Source organism: Amblyomma americanum, chromosome 3 (genome assembly GCF_052857255.1).
Source record: "Amblyomma americanum isolate KBUSLIRL-KWMA chromosome 3, ASM5285725v1, whole genome shotgun sequence".
In the NCBI taxonomy this organism is placed as follows: domain Eukaryota; kingdom Metazoa; phylum Arthropoda; class Arachnida; order Ixodida; family Ixodidae; genus Amblyomma; species Amblyomma americanum.
The window spans coordinates 122,918,777-122,932,222 of record NC_135499.1 but is presented as its reverse complement, the minus strand read 5'-3'; the positions used below and the strand labels follow the sequence as shown (position 1 = coordinate 122,932,222).

General features: G+C 48.4%; 1 long non-coding RNA gene across 1 annotated transcript; it reads right to left on the bottom strand.

Annotated features, from left to right (window-relative positions):
- Positions 1-387: 387 nt before the first annotated feature.
- On the bottom strand, positions 388-13,269 carry LOC144124872 (uncharacterized). Its single transcript, XR_013313294.1, has 2 exons — positions 13,045-13,269; positions 388-1,920 (listed from the first exon to the last, which is right to left on the bottom strand). It is a non-coding gene; the product is annotated as an uncharacterized LOC144124872 (long non-coding RNA).
- Positions 13,270-13,446: the final 177 nt, after the last annotated feature.

Here is a 13,446-nt window from a genome sequence, read left to right as displayed (position 1 = left end):
ATGCGTGGATATTATTAAGGGACGTGTTTAGTACTGCCTGATCGTCAGCTAACCGGATGTCATTGAAAATAATACAGTCATCAGTATACATGGGAATCTGTACAGGTTCATCAACCACATCTACAGTTGCATCCCAAAACCTTCTGATAGCATGATTGTTGGTACTGGAAGGAATGCAAAACTTCGATAGGTGCAGGAAATGTACTAGACAAAGAAACCAAGTAAAAGTCGTGTTTTGTTTTCTTTGCTTTTCTTCTCTTGTTTCGACAAAGAAATCAGGCAGTAAAAATGCAAACAACAAGGAGGCAGTGCAAAATCTAAAAATAAAGAAATAATTTTCAATGCTCACATGATGTGACAAATAAAGCGATTTGAATATCCAAGACATTGGAAAGGAAACATTCTAACCTTTATTTTTGTTGTTCTAGTAAGACTCTCAGACGCCGGCCAAAAATGGACAGCCCACGGTGAGGGGCCAAAAAGAAGATTGCTCAACTGAAACAGCCGGCAGGGTCTCAGCAGACATTTGGATAATTTAGGGAATTATTATTGCAAAACAATGAGCACTGAGAGAACAATAAACTCGTTTAAACACTAAGAAACAAAAACGCTGTGTAATGATGGATTGTGAAGGGTCACCTCGGTTTTTGTGAATGCCCTTTATGTTCCTTTTTTTTTTGTCCGAAAAGTTTCTTTAGAGATAGCCTATTAATTTTTTAGTTGGCTTACATACGCCTGTTCTACTTCGACACGGTGGTTGAAGAACATATATTCACGTCTGTCACTATTTTCTAATCGGTTATTTAAACTAATCCAGGAAACGTAGCAGGAAGCGCAAAACATCCGGCTCCTAAAGTAAGTTAAACACATAAACAATTCTGGACAAAAGCATTTTTGAGTAGAAACCTTTTATCAATGCAATTTTTTTCATATAATGTAAGATTTCTCTGTAACAGTCACGTATATATTCAGGTCAACCATCGGCAGTCTTGTGTTTTTTCTATTAATGTTTTTTGCATTCCTCAAAAGCATCCCCATTGGTTTTCTCAGAAGAGATTCATTCTTCTGATGTAGCCATGGGGCACTATCTTTAGAAATACTGCATAGTCACAGCCATGTTGTACACTTTAGGGCAGTGCACTTTTGCCAAGGCATCCATCACACAGCCAGAGCCAAGTATCACCGGTTGTTTATGGCTAAATTTGTTCCAGAAATGTACTCCGTAGCTGCTCTCTATCGCTTTTAGGACCTTAGACGACTCAGCGGGAGAAAACAAGTCGAGCCATTTGGAGTAGGGAACTTGGAAGAACGCCGACTTGTCGAGGAAGTTTACGCGCTGAGAAAACTGGGCGCCTAAAAGCAGCTGCGACATTAGCGTCGGACCGCACGTAGTCCACTCCGAAGGATCGTAGGCACGCGTGCATGCGTCCATGACCGCTGCAAGAAGGGGATGCCGTGCGCTGAAGAACAGTATCCCGTTGGCAATCTCGCCGTGCTGCTTGTCCGACTGGTACACCACACTGTCTCTTATCCCTCCAAGCGGCTTCATCACGATCACGTCTGTATCCAGATAGATGCCACCGCGCTTCCAGAGCACAGCATAGCGGAGGTAGTCACTCAGATGCTCGACTCTGTGAGGGCTTTTATCAAGGACTCCTTTGGCGTACATGGTGGCCAGGGGAGTTCCTGCTAGCTCGTCTATCACCGTCAGTTGCGCTGAGCGAAAGTTTTGTAGCGTCGATAGAATGCGATTGTACGAGCAGTTGGCGTCGGTGATGCTTCCTGTCGAAAGAAGATTAACACTGTGGCCTGGATTATACCGGGAGGCTGACTCGATGCTGCAGGCTTCCCTAGCGGTAAGATCCCGTCGGCCCGAAGTTTCAAGAAACCATATTTGATCGTTGCTCTCCCTCACGAGCTCTGCGGAGAAGAAAAACAAGTAACAGTCATTCGGGTTTAAGTTAAGAAGACGCGAAAGATTTGTAGTTGCTCGCTTCTTTTTTCAGCAGTTTCTACGTGATTCGTGTTACCTTGATACACACAAATTCTGGAAAGCGCATGTTTTCAAACTGAAGCTGTTGATGGAGGCAATTTTTTTGCGTATTAGTGCAAAAGCATTATTCCGATGGGTCAACCCAGAGCAAGACCTTGGGATGTTTGTATGCTGGCCGTGTTTGTGTGTCTGGGCCAAGTGAAAGTAATAAATAAAAAGAGATTAAATAAACATCTACGACTGGGAGTCGAACCCGTGGTGGCCTGAACGTTAAAGCTTCACAGATTTTTGGAAAACAAACATTGCATTGTCCAACATTTTTCTTCTGCAGGATACTTCTGTATACGAAATATATATATGACCCAGGTAGAATCCCAGCAGCTGCTTCCTAATTTCTACGGGATAGAAATTCAAATATCACAGCTTCTCAACTCATGTACAACCGGCCACATCTTTCGCAGGCATGCGTGAAGGCCGCGTTTTTTGGGCTTCTCCAGCTTAGAACGGAACAAACTTTCGAAAATATCAAATCTAAGCACAGGCTCATTAAGCCCGTGTTTAATATTGAGCTTTCCGCAAGGTTGCTTCGTTGCAAATCGCAGGAGTGCAGTAAAAGCGGCAGTCGCGCACGCTAGCTAAAAATTTGGCCAGCTGTACGTTACGCATGAGTTAGTTGGCTTATGGGGGTTTAACGTCCCAAAGCGACTCATGCAGGCTATGAGGGACGCCGTAGTGAAGGGCTCCGGAAATTTCGACTACCTGGGTTTATTTAACGTGCACTGACATCGCACAGAACAAGGGCCTTTAGAATTTAACCTAAATCGAAATTCGACCGCCGCGGCCGGGATCGAACCCGCGTCTTTCGGCCCAGCAGCCGAGCGCCATAATCACTTAGCCACCGTGGCGGCGCATGAGTTTGTGATTTACCGTTTCATCGACTATTCCTGAAGGTTTTAGGCACATTTTCATTATTAGCGCAAAGTGTGGGTAACATATCAGTCTGTAATACTTCTCTGAAGAGGAAGTTGTAACAGAATGATGAAGATAACTTTAGTGTCACTGTGTATCGGGAATAATATTTTTTTTAACGCGCATGAAAGGGAGAGTTGTTCGGAGGCCCAACTCGTCTTCAAAGAAGCTTTCATTGTACTAGTTCTGTGCGTCTGTGCGCCTCGCCGAACCTGAAATCGAAATATCATTTAGTCATGGCAGTACCTATTATGGTCTCAGAAAATAAATATTGCGGAACAGTAGAAAATTACATCGAAACACTTTTTGAGTGATGAGCGCATGAGCACATGCCTCAGCTTGCTGAAACGAAATATTATTTTTCAGTCGCGACATTTAAAGGCTCACGATACGCGTCTTAAACAAGAAAGTCAAACTAAGTCAATGAAAGCATGAATAGGCAACCATACAGCACCTGCAATGCGCTATGAATACACCTTACACAAAAAGAGACTCCATGCTGATGGCTATCCTTTGGCTATCCTGATGGCTAGATATAGGCGGCAGACTTGTCGCAGCATGAAGACAAATTTTGTCTCGTTGGTTCGGTGTGCCACTGATTGTATTTGCCAAATAAAAAATTATACAAAGGTTTAACGCTGCTAAACCTAAGTGTTCAAAGCAAAGGCAGAAGGTTATTCGTAGTTGTACTTGGCTAAGCTCGGTCTTGCTAAGCTGTCGCGTATCGGCCAACTAGACGCAGTTTGGGGTCTGTAACGTTTAATGCGTTCCGCACACTGTGGCAGGTGGCAGTTAATGGTTGCTCGCGACAGGTTGGTCCCACAATGAACGCTGCGGCCTATTGTTGCAGTTCCGCGTGTCTGCCACCACGTTGTCAGCGCTAATAATGCATGCAGCCCACATCTCTCTTACCACCGCCACGTAACTAAAAGCGCGATTGAGGCGTCCACTGACCCAGGGAGTTAGTTATGCTCCGTTCCTTTCCTAAAGATCATCGAAGTCTAGAACAATGTCAATGTCAACGCCAATGAACGCAATGATGCCGAAGGCCTATAGAAACACAGGCTAGCGCTCGGATTCGTCGGCGGCGGCTGAGTTACGCCATAGCTGTCACGTGGTTTCTCCTCGGTTCAATGTCGAACTCGCCCACACGGCGAAGAAGCTACAAAAGAGAGTAGTGAAGCTTTCGCTTTAAAATTAGCTGCGGTTGTACTACTGCTGAACCTGCTATAGAGCGATAGCTGCTGTGTATCGGGCAAGGGTCATGAGTCTAGTCAAGCTGTCGAGACAGCTTTTAGCTCTTGACCCTTTCCAGGATCCTTTATTTCTGAAAAAATAAAAGAATTGAATTGAATTGAATTGGATTAGCGTCTGTAACGTTGAGTGCGTTCCGCACACTGGATAGGCAGCGAGGCCACCCTGGCAGGCGGGAGTTAAATTAATGGTTGTTCGCGAGAGGTTCGTTCCCCAGAGAACGCTGTGGCCTATATATTCCCCCCAGACTGACGTCAAAACGTCGGTTTCCATCACGCTAGCATTTATTCGGGGAGGCTCCGGCCCCCGTGCTCCTGGACTGCGTGCCGGTGGCGGGCAGTAGTAATGGCTCTCCATTTCCGGTGGAAATAAAAGTTGCCATCCATCCATCCATCCGTCCATCCATCCATCCATCCGTCCGTCCGTCCGTCCGTCCGTCCGTCCGTCCGTCCGTCCGTCCGTCCGTCCGTCCGTCCGTCCGTCCATCGCGCGACATCTCGCGACATCTCGCGATGGTCACATAAGTATTCTACCACCCTCTACCAGCGATTCGCAAGGTCAAAAGTCAAGGGTCAAAGGTCAAGTCGTGCGACACCATGGTGGACTACATATGATAAGGCCTATGGCCCCACTTGACCTCTGGCTCACTTGAAGTTCAACCGGCAGCACACGACGAAGTCGGCTTTACCTAGCGTAGTGAAGCTTTCGCTTGAAAAATGGCTGGCAGTTTAGCATTGCTAGCACGAAATATTGTGCGAGATCACAGTTTTTTTGCAGGTGGACACCACCGCTACGTACCTGAAAGCACGATTGAGGTGTCCACGGACCCAGGGTGGCCGTTATGCGCCTTTTCAGCTTTCTCATCATCAGTGCCTATATGTACGCCGGCGGCCTATGTATCAGTGCCGCGCTTCTGCAGGAACGTTGTCAACGACAACGCGTATTACTCTATTGTCGTGTTTCTGCCACAAGCTGTTTACAGCAACGCAATCAGTGCACATCTCTCTGTCACTACCGCCAGATTGCTCAAAGCGCGAATATCAGCAGTGAGCGACTCGGTGACGGAAGCATGCGGGGAATTTTCCTGCTAAGCCGCCATCCACTATCTTACGGATCAGTGCTGTGATTGCCCAGACTACCAGGACGACGACCCCATGTATAGGCTTGCTAATCAAGAAACAATGTTTGCGCCTGCGCCCTGCCTGGACTACTGCAACTAAAGAAATGTCCCGGAACGCTGTCAGCACAGGGCAGCGGCAACTCAGTGAAGACAGCACGCGTGGAATTTCGCTGCTAAGCCGCTCTCCACTACCTCTCCACCTCCAATTTCTGTTCATGACCTGAGTCGGCCTCTGCTCTTGTTCTTTCTTTCAGCTTCTTGCTTCCGGCCTAAGAGGAGAGAGAAGGCACTTGCCACAATGAAATAAGTAGTAAAACTTCTTTAGATGTTGCTGAAACTCGACAAAATTAACACAATAAGTAAACACCTTGATGACATCAAGGACTCCACTGCTTAACTTGGCAACTCTTTTCATGATTTTAAGACGAAGTTGGCGAGTGCATGCGCAGACCTCAATTTTCTGAAAGGTGAAAATGCAAACCTAAACAGGGAAGGTAGGGTACTTAACGAGGAACTTGCTGCTAGTAAGCAAGACATCGTAGATCTGGTTTATGGTTTATATGGGGCATAACATCCCAAAGCGGCTCAGGCTACCAGGGACGCCGTAGTGAAGGGCATCCGAAGCAATACACCAGGTCAATGAACTTTGAAATTCGAGGTGTTCCTCTCATGGCAAATAAAAAGCTCGAAAGCACCGTGCCAGCACTCGTATCTAAATACGCGTCTAAAGACGTCGGATATTAATGTCGTTCATTGTGTGCCAACCAATGATAAGAAGAAGCCCAATGTAGTGTCGCGGTTTGCGTTGCGCAAATCCTGGGAACTTTCTTCAACTGGCGAAAAAGAAAATTTGTACTAAAAGCCTTAGACTTTGAAAATGATCCAGTTTACACTAGCGAGTACTATTTGCCCTCTGAAGTCAAAATCCTCCTTGGCAAAACAACCGAAATAAGAAAAGGCACGGAAGTTTTCTTGGGTTTCAAAAGGCCAAATTCTCGCCGGGAAAACTGAGAAGTCCTCGATCATTCGCATCATCTGTGATGATGGCCTGTAAGCTTTATTAGCTGCCCTTTATTTTCCATATGGCATCATTAAATTATTTGAAACTTGGTTTAAGCCTGATCAGTTCATTAATATTCGGAATTTTAACTCTGTGTATCTCTCGTGATGAACACTAGCACGTTGTGATGGGATAGCACATGAAACAGCAGAATGACCTTTTTAAACAGGTACCAACACGGTGACTAAAAGCTCTAAAGCTATCAATTAGGGGGCGTCATAATGTTAAGCTAGCTCTCAGAAGTTTTAGTCAACATATAAAAGCTGCACTAAACTGGGCCGCAGGGAGCCTTCCAAAATGACCAGCAGAATTCATGAACACTATTCAACATTCTGGCGAGTAGTAAATGTGAAGACATCGAAAAGGATCGAGCGCAATCGTGATGAAATGCGGTGTCCTATGGCGTCAGCGTTTTCTCCGCAGCTGCAGTTGAAGAAAAAATATCCGCGTGGTTGCATTACCGCGCAAGCCTAACGCACAATGGTCATCTGACGACAGAAACACACACGGTCGTTAGCTACAAAAGTCACAACCTTAAAATGTACGCAAACGGACTGGAAGAGCGGGGATTTCGATATATGAGGCTTGGTAAATATCAAACAGACAGCCTTGAAGATAGGTATGGAAGCTACCGCTAGCTCTCTGGTGCCCAATACCGGCCACGTCTCAATCAGGCAAGTCTATAAATCGGAGAAGCTGCGGTTGCAGAAAACAAGAAACTTCCCTGACCTGGAATTAACTGCGCGGCTGTCTCTACCGCAAGAGTCGATTAACTTTTTTGTGCATTCAGTATAGCAGTGACAACTGCTGATTGAAAAAAAAAGCTCTGTCTATGCGATATTGAGGAAGCTATGTGTGTGCGTGTACGTGCGTGCGTGTTTCATGAAGAGAAAATCTTGTACTGGAGAACACAACTTTAGACAACGAAGGCAGGCTGCAAGACGGGGACTAAAGACTTGTGGGATGCCATTCTGTCGAAATCCCAACATAAAACATGACTGTTTATTAGCGACGGCAGCGGAAGAGCATACCCACGATACGCTCGTCTCGGTAGCGGAGGGAAACCGCCCTTCTTCCCAGCCGGGCAGTCTGTTTCTGTAGCCGCTGTTGGTGACGCATGCCTCGGGTGACACAGCGTTGGCGCTGTGTTTTATCATTAACGCGGTCCAGCGTGTGGCCGTGTTACGCTGGGCCGTATGATAAGGCACAGGCTGCGCGGAAATATGCGCAGAGTGTGTCGCCATATCATCCCCCGCGGATTGGAGAGCCCTTAGGGCTTGTAAAAATCTGATGTGTCAAGAGTCGTGCAGGCCGTCCGGGGCTCAGGCGGGCGACTCTGGCTGTGGCGCTGCGGACGAGGTTTCAAGGGGCATCGAGGGACGTTGAGTGGCAGGTGAAGAAGATTGGTCAGCCTGCGAAGTGGACCCAGTGTCGGTGGTTCAAGTGCAGCAGCTGGTGGCCGGCGCCTGAGGGGTGGGGCAGCAGAGGGAGCTAGGAGTGTTGCGAGTTGCGAGATTAGCGCATATGATGCCGGGCCGAGCTGCCCGGTGCCCAGAGGGGGTGCCACAGGAGCAGCGAGGTTCCAGGCAGGGTTTTGGCTGTGGTGGACGGCATGGGGCTGCTGGGACACGCTCACAGCCAGCCTTGGAGCAATTCGCATGAACGTGACGGGCGGCCGCACGAGTGGCGCCCTTGCCACTAGCGCCGAGCCTGGCACGTAGGAGGACGCCGGCGAGGTGGCGCCAATCGGAGGAGCCTGGAGGGCCGGGGCTGTCAGGAGGTCCGAGGCCACCGAGAGGGCCGTGGGCACCGGGAGAGCCGACACCGCGAGGATGGCTGGGGGCGCTGGGTGTGCCGAGGCTGCCGGGAGGGCAGGAGACGCCGGCAGGGCTGGCGGCTCCGGGAGAGCCGGGGCCGTCGAGATGCCAAGGGGCGGCGGGAGAACAGGCACCGGTTCAGCGTCGTTGTGAGGCAAAATATGGCGGGTGACTATCACCATGCTTGGTGCCGCCGTCACCGGTTTGGCCTTCTCATCCTGTTTCGTGGGATGTTTGGCGCGTGTGGGACCGTTGGAGGGGCTTGGGCTGTGGCTAGCAGGCTGGGGCTTGGTCGAGAGCTCTTAAGAATCAGCCGGCCGCGGCTGCGACAGCGCTGCAGAGGCCTGTTGTGGCGAGCCAGACGGAGGTACAGAAAAACGCGACACACCTGTTGCTACAGGGCGTTTCTTGTCGTCAGGAAGCTGTGCCGATAGCAGCAGCGGTGGGCGAGGAGGCGGGGACTGGGCCGAATGTGCCGCTCGTGTGTCGTGGAGAGGGACGGTAGGGCCAGAGATGCTAGGCAGGATTGGCGGGGAGGCGGTCAGGGGTTGGCGAGGTAGGCAAGGTTCCGACGAAGGGTGCGCGGGCGAGAGCGAGGCCGGTACAGCTGCTGGAGGCGGCGACAGCCGGTCTGCAGCGTCGTAGAGCGGCAGCGGGTGGTAGGAGACGCCGAAGACCGCCAGAATGGCAGCGCGCAGCTCGTCGTACGGCCGGCTGCCCAAGGCAGGGCAGGCGATTCGGTGCAGCAGATCGGGCGGGAGGATATCGTGTTTGAACGGCTGGATGGTGATGCCGGTTAGGTACATCGCAGTCTCTAACTGAGCGAACCACCCACCGATACCTTGAGGCCGGAACGCCAGAAGCGGCGGGTCGTGGGCTGGGTCCTGCCAGTAAGCCATCCAGGAACGCAGCCGAGGGAGAAGGTGCGGCTCGACGGGTCACCAGATGTTGGAAGTCATTGGATGCTGAAGGACGGCGATGCGTTATTGTCCGTTTTCCGGGTCACCAGATGTGGGATGCTATTCTGTCGAAGGACGAATCCCAACATAAAACATAACTGTTTATTAGCGACGGCAGCGGACGAGCATACCGACTCTAAGAAGGAGAATTTATTTGTACACCAAACAATATTTAGACACGAATAGTACATAAGGTAATATCGAAACCACAAGAGCAAAAAAAAAACGGTCAAAGCTGTCACCAATTCGGACAGACAGAAACAGGTACCGAACAGGCCAAAAATCTATGTACAGTAAATACCATGGCACAGACTCTTTCCAAATCAAACATAAATCTTAGTTTCGGTAGCGGAAGGAAAACAGCCCTTCTTCTCAGCCGGGCAGCCTGTTTTTGTAGCCGCGTTTACGAATTCCTCGGGTGACGCAGCGGTGGCGCTGTGCTTTATCGTTAAAGCCCGGGATACATGCGACGTTTTTTCCGACGATGTTCGCGCGGCAGAAAACGTCGGGGCGGCGCGACGGCCGGCCGGAGATACATAGAGCGAATAAGCGGCAGACCGCCGCCGCGTATCTCTCAGCGCGAAAGCAATATGATCAAAAAGTGGCAAATACCATTTAGCGAGGAGCTCTTTGAAAGCAGCGACGCTGACTTCTCTGTCAGAATAACGAAATTGCTCATTTAAACACCACTGTACTGATTGCAGCACGCGTGCATAGATATCTACAAGGTTTTGCGTGCTCGAATGCATGCGGTCGCGTACCATTCGATGCCCGCTCAGCCGTGGCTACCATCGGCTGCGGTTTTCTTCGGCACCTTCCCTTCAGGGAGAAAAAGCGGGCATTTCGATCCAAGATTCGGTCGTGTTCTCCAAAAAAAGTGACATTTCATGTCTCGTGAAGCGTTTATTTTCACGATAATAACATTTCCGTGCAATAATCACTGCAGTGCTGGTCGGCCATGGCGGCCATGTTGGCGGCGGCGGCGGCGGCAGCCAAACCGGAAGAGCGAGCTTTCTGCGCTACTATTGGCTTGCTTTGGCTGCCGCTTCCGGTCTCGCCGGACGCCGCGCGTCAATATCTGGCGGGGCCAGATGGGCGGAGGCTGACGTTTTTTTCGAGGTCGGGCGTCAAATGCGCGCCGTCGGGCGAAAATCGCCCAAACAACGCTCCATGCATCCCGGGCTTAACGCGGTCCAGCGGGTGGCCGTGTTACGCTGGGCCGATTGACAACAAGGCAGAAGCTGCGCGGAAATGTGCGCAGTGTGTCGCCTCAGACTACTGCGCGTGTCGCCTCGGACTAATGATTCCGTATTTGTGAACCCATTTACTCAGTCCACACATAATCCTCGAAAATATGAGGACTGACCAGTCTGCATCAATGCTTCTCCTGTTCTAAAGCAGGAGCGACTAGTACACTGTTTTAAACCGTTCGGCGTGATCTTGGATTTCTTGATGCTTGTGATTCTGGCAACTCACAAGAACCAAACAAAGATCATATTGTGAGTGAAAATTTATTCGAGGCCATAAACAACAATACCACTATGTAGAAAGCAAAACGTAAACTGCAAATTTTGAATGGTTAGAAATTCTTAGCTGTATATAGAGGAGTGTAGCTTTTCTTCATGTAGTGTATCTGCCTTATACACCTGCATTATATTGGTGGATTCGTAATAAACAATTGTTTATTTTCTAAACATGCTTTTTATCATTTGCGTCTCCGGCTTTAAAACTGTACGGAATTAGTGCTTGCATTCGACTTTTCTTTCTTTGTACGGTGGATGCACATTATAAAGCACGTATATGCAAGTGTATGTGCCTGTTGCTGTGTTCGGCGCGCTGCCACGTTCAACAAAACTCACTCGGTTCTTACGTGCTCCAGATGTATCTCGCTCCAACTCCCATATCCTGATGACAGTGACATAATGCATGTGCGTACATGTGCGATATGATCGAATGCGTATTTTTTCAATATTTCTTGGGTTTCTTTTTGAAGATCGCTTGTGCACAAGCTAGTACATCTGGATTTGTCATCGCGTACCTTCACACATGACCTCAAAAGCGTGCAGCGACTACAGTGGTAGAATGTCTACAATAAGGAGCAGACAAAGCGCAGCCACGCAGGTTCCCGTCATCTTATGTGGGCCGTGACTCGAAGCAGCAGCCTCGCGATATTAATAAGAAAGGGAAAAAACAAACATCGAGATGATAATGCAAACGATGATCTTTCAGCTCGTAGGGTTCGTGGACACGCGCCTAGCTCAGAGTGTGGCAAAGGAATCACGTAAGAAGACATGCTGCGAAAAAGCAAAGGGCAAATTTCGATCGCCGATACCTTCCCTTCTGCAAAATGCATTATAAAAACTCTTGTTCAGAGAGCTTCCTGAGGCAGTGTCCATCAAGATGTAATGCATACCGAAGCTCTCTTGAGAAGGGTTTTTGGGCGGATTTAAGGTGATGTGGTGCAGATGGCACGACCTATGGCATCGGTTAAATACGCTGAAAAATAGTACGTGAAAGCCTGGGTGTCAAAAGAAACGACAATTCTGTTATCATCTAGATAACTTCGTGAAAGCAGCCGTTGTTAGGAAAACAACAAAGGAAAACCATTACAAAACTCAGCATGTTCTAGCTCTTTTTTTCCGGCTGACAGCGTAGTGTGCGTCTCATTTGGCCAAGTTGTATCAAGGCAGCATAGGACACATGCTGAGACGTGGGTGGTGTAATCGTATCAGATTAAAGTTTCATTCTGAACGTTGGCCTGCTTGTCTGAGAAGAAGAACTGTGAACTAGTGCTGCATATCACGAAGAAACATGCAAATAAAGTGCATCCGAGATTAGTCCAGAAAGAGACAAAAATTTACGGACTGTCAGACATCTCATCGATGACCACGCCTCTAGCTGAGGAGAGGAGGGGGAGGGGTGATGCAGATTTGGATGGTGAGTAGTGCTTCTGGAGGGAGGAGGCTTCACGCGCGAGGCTAGGCACAGCCGCCGCCATTTTTCTATTGTAACAGAAAGTACGTACTTGCCTGAAATGTGAGTAAATTGGGACACTGTGAAAGCAAGAACACTTACAAGACAAATTAGAAATCGGCAGAAAAACAAGAAGGAGATAACTTTGAAAACAAAGCCAACTTACAAAAAAGAAATCGAAGTTCATGGAGCTGTGGAAAAGGAATGATTGTATTGAATTCTTATTTCTTACAATACTTGGAACCTCTTGTCTCTTGAAACCTTGGAGGGTTGTCAGTCATACGCACTTCGAGTCGTCGTGTAGACAGCGGCGAGATACTAAAGGACGCTCAATAATTTTGTATTTCGCAAGACCGTCCATAACGCCTCAGGAAGAGCTAACGGCGTAGTAACAGAGTGATTTCTTCAGATGCACGCGAGCGCATTTTGCAGTGCATGCCTAGCAGCTAATTTTTTTGCTTGTATTGAGTTCCGTCTCTATACAACCCATTTAAGAGCACGGGCAATGAATTCACGACCGTTTTTCTGGCGCTGTGATCGAATGACCGTAACTCTATCGCGATTACTAGCACCGTAGTGGGGGAAAGAAATAAGCAGATTGGAAAACGCATTGCACCTCCGTATCAAAGTCACATTTATAACGATCATAAACACTTCTGATCTACTCTCTGCGAATTATTTTTTTACCTATCGCCATCGCCTCCTATTAAAGCGGGTAGATCGGATGAACCAGGGCCTATACAAAAAGCAATGCCAAAACCAACACGAAACTTACGCACCTTTAAAAACAACAAAAGCGCATGATACAACCGCATATATAACCATGCTTTCCTTCCTTAAGCAGTAACCATAACTCTCTCACTTGCTTTAAACAAAGTACAAAAAAGCATTGCACTCACTTCTATCCTCCTTCCAGAGAACAATGTGCCATGTTCCCCGAAAAGGGTCCATGAGAAAGACCAAAACAAGTGTCACGAAGCACGCGACTTTGAAACGCTTCCTAGCCACAATTTTTTTCACTGGCACCCTCATCTTGAGTTGGTTTGAGCTAGACGGTGACTGCCGGCTTATATAGAAGTGAACATATATATCGTTCTCCAACTTCAACGCAGGCAAATGTCATGTGTTTATCCATTGTTTCCATAGCGCCCGACACCGGAGGGCTTCGGCATTTGGAGAAGATCGCTCTTTCTTCCCGCGCACAAAAAGATCGCACGTTTGCCGCCGCCGCAGACGCTGTCTTGTTTCGACACGGTGCGACATGTTCTGAGAACCTCCAGCAACAGTACTAACTTAATTAT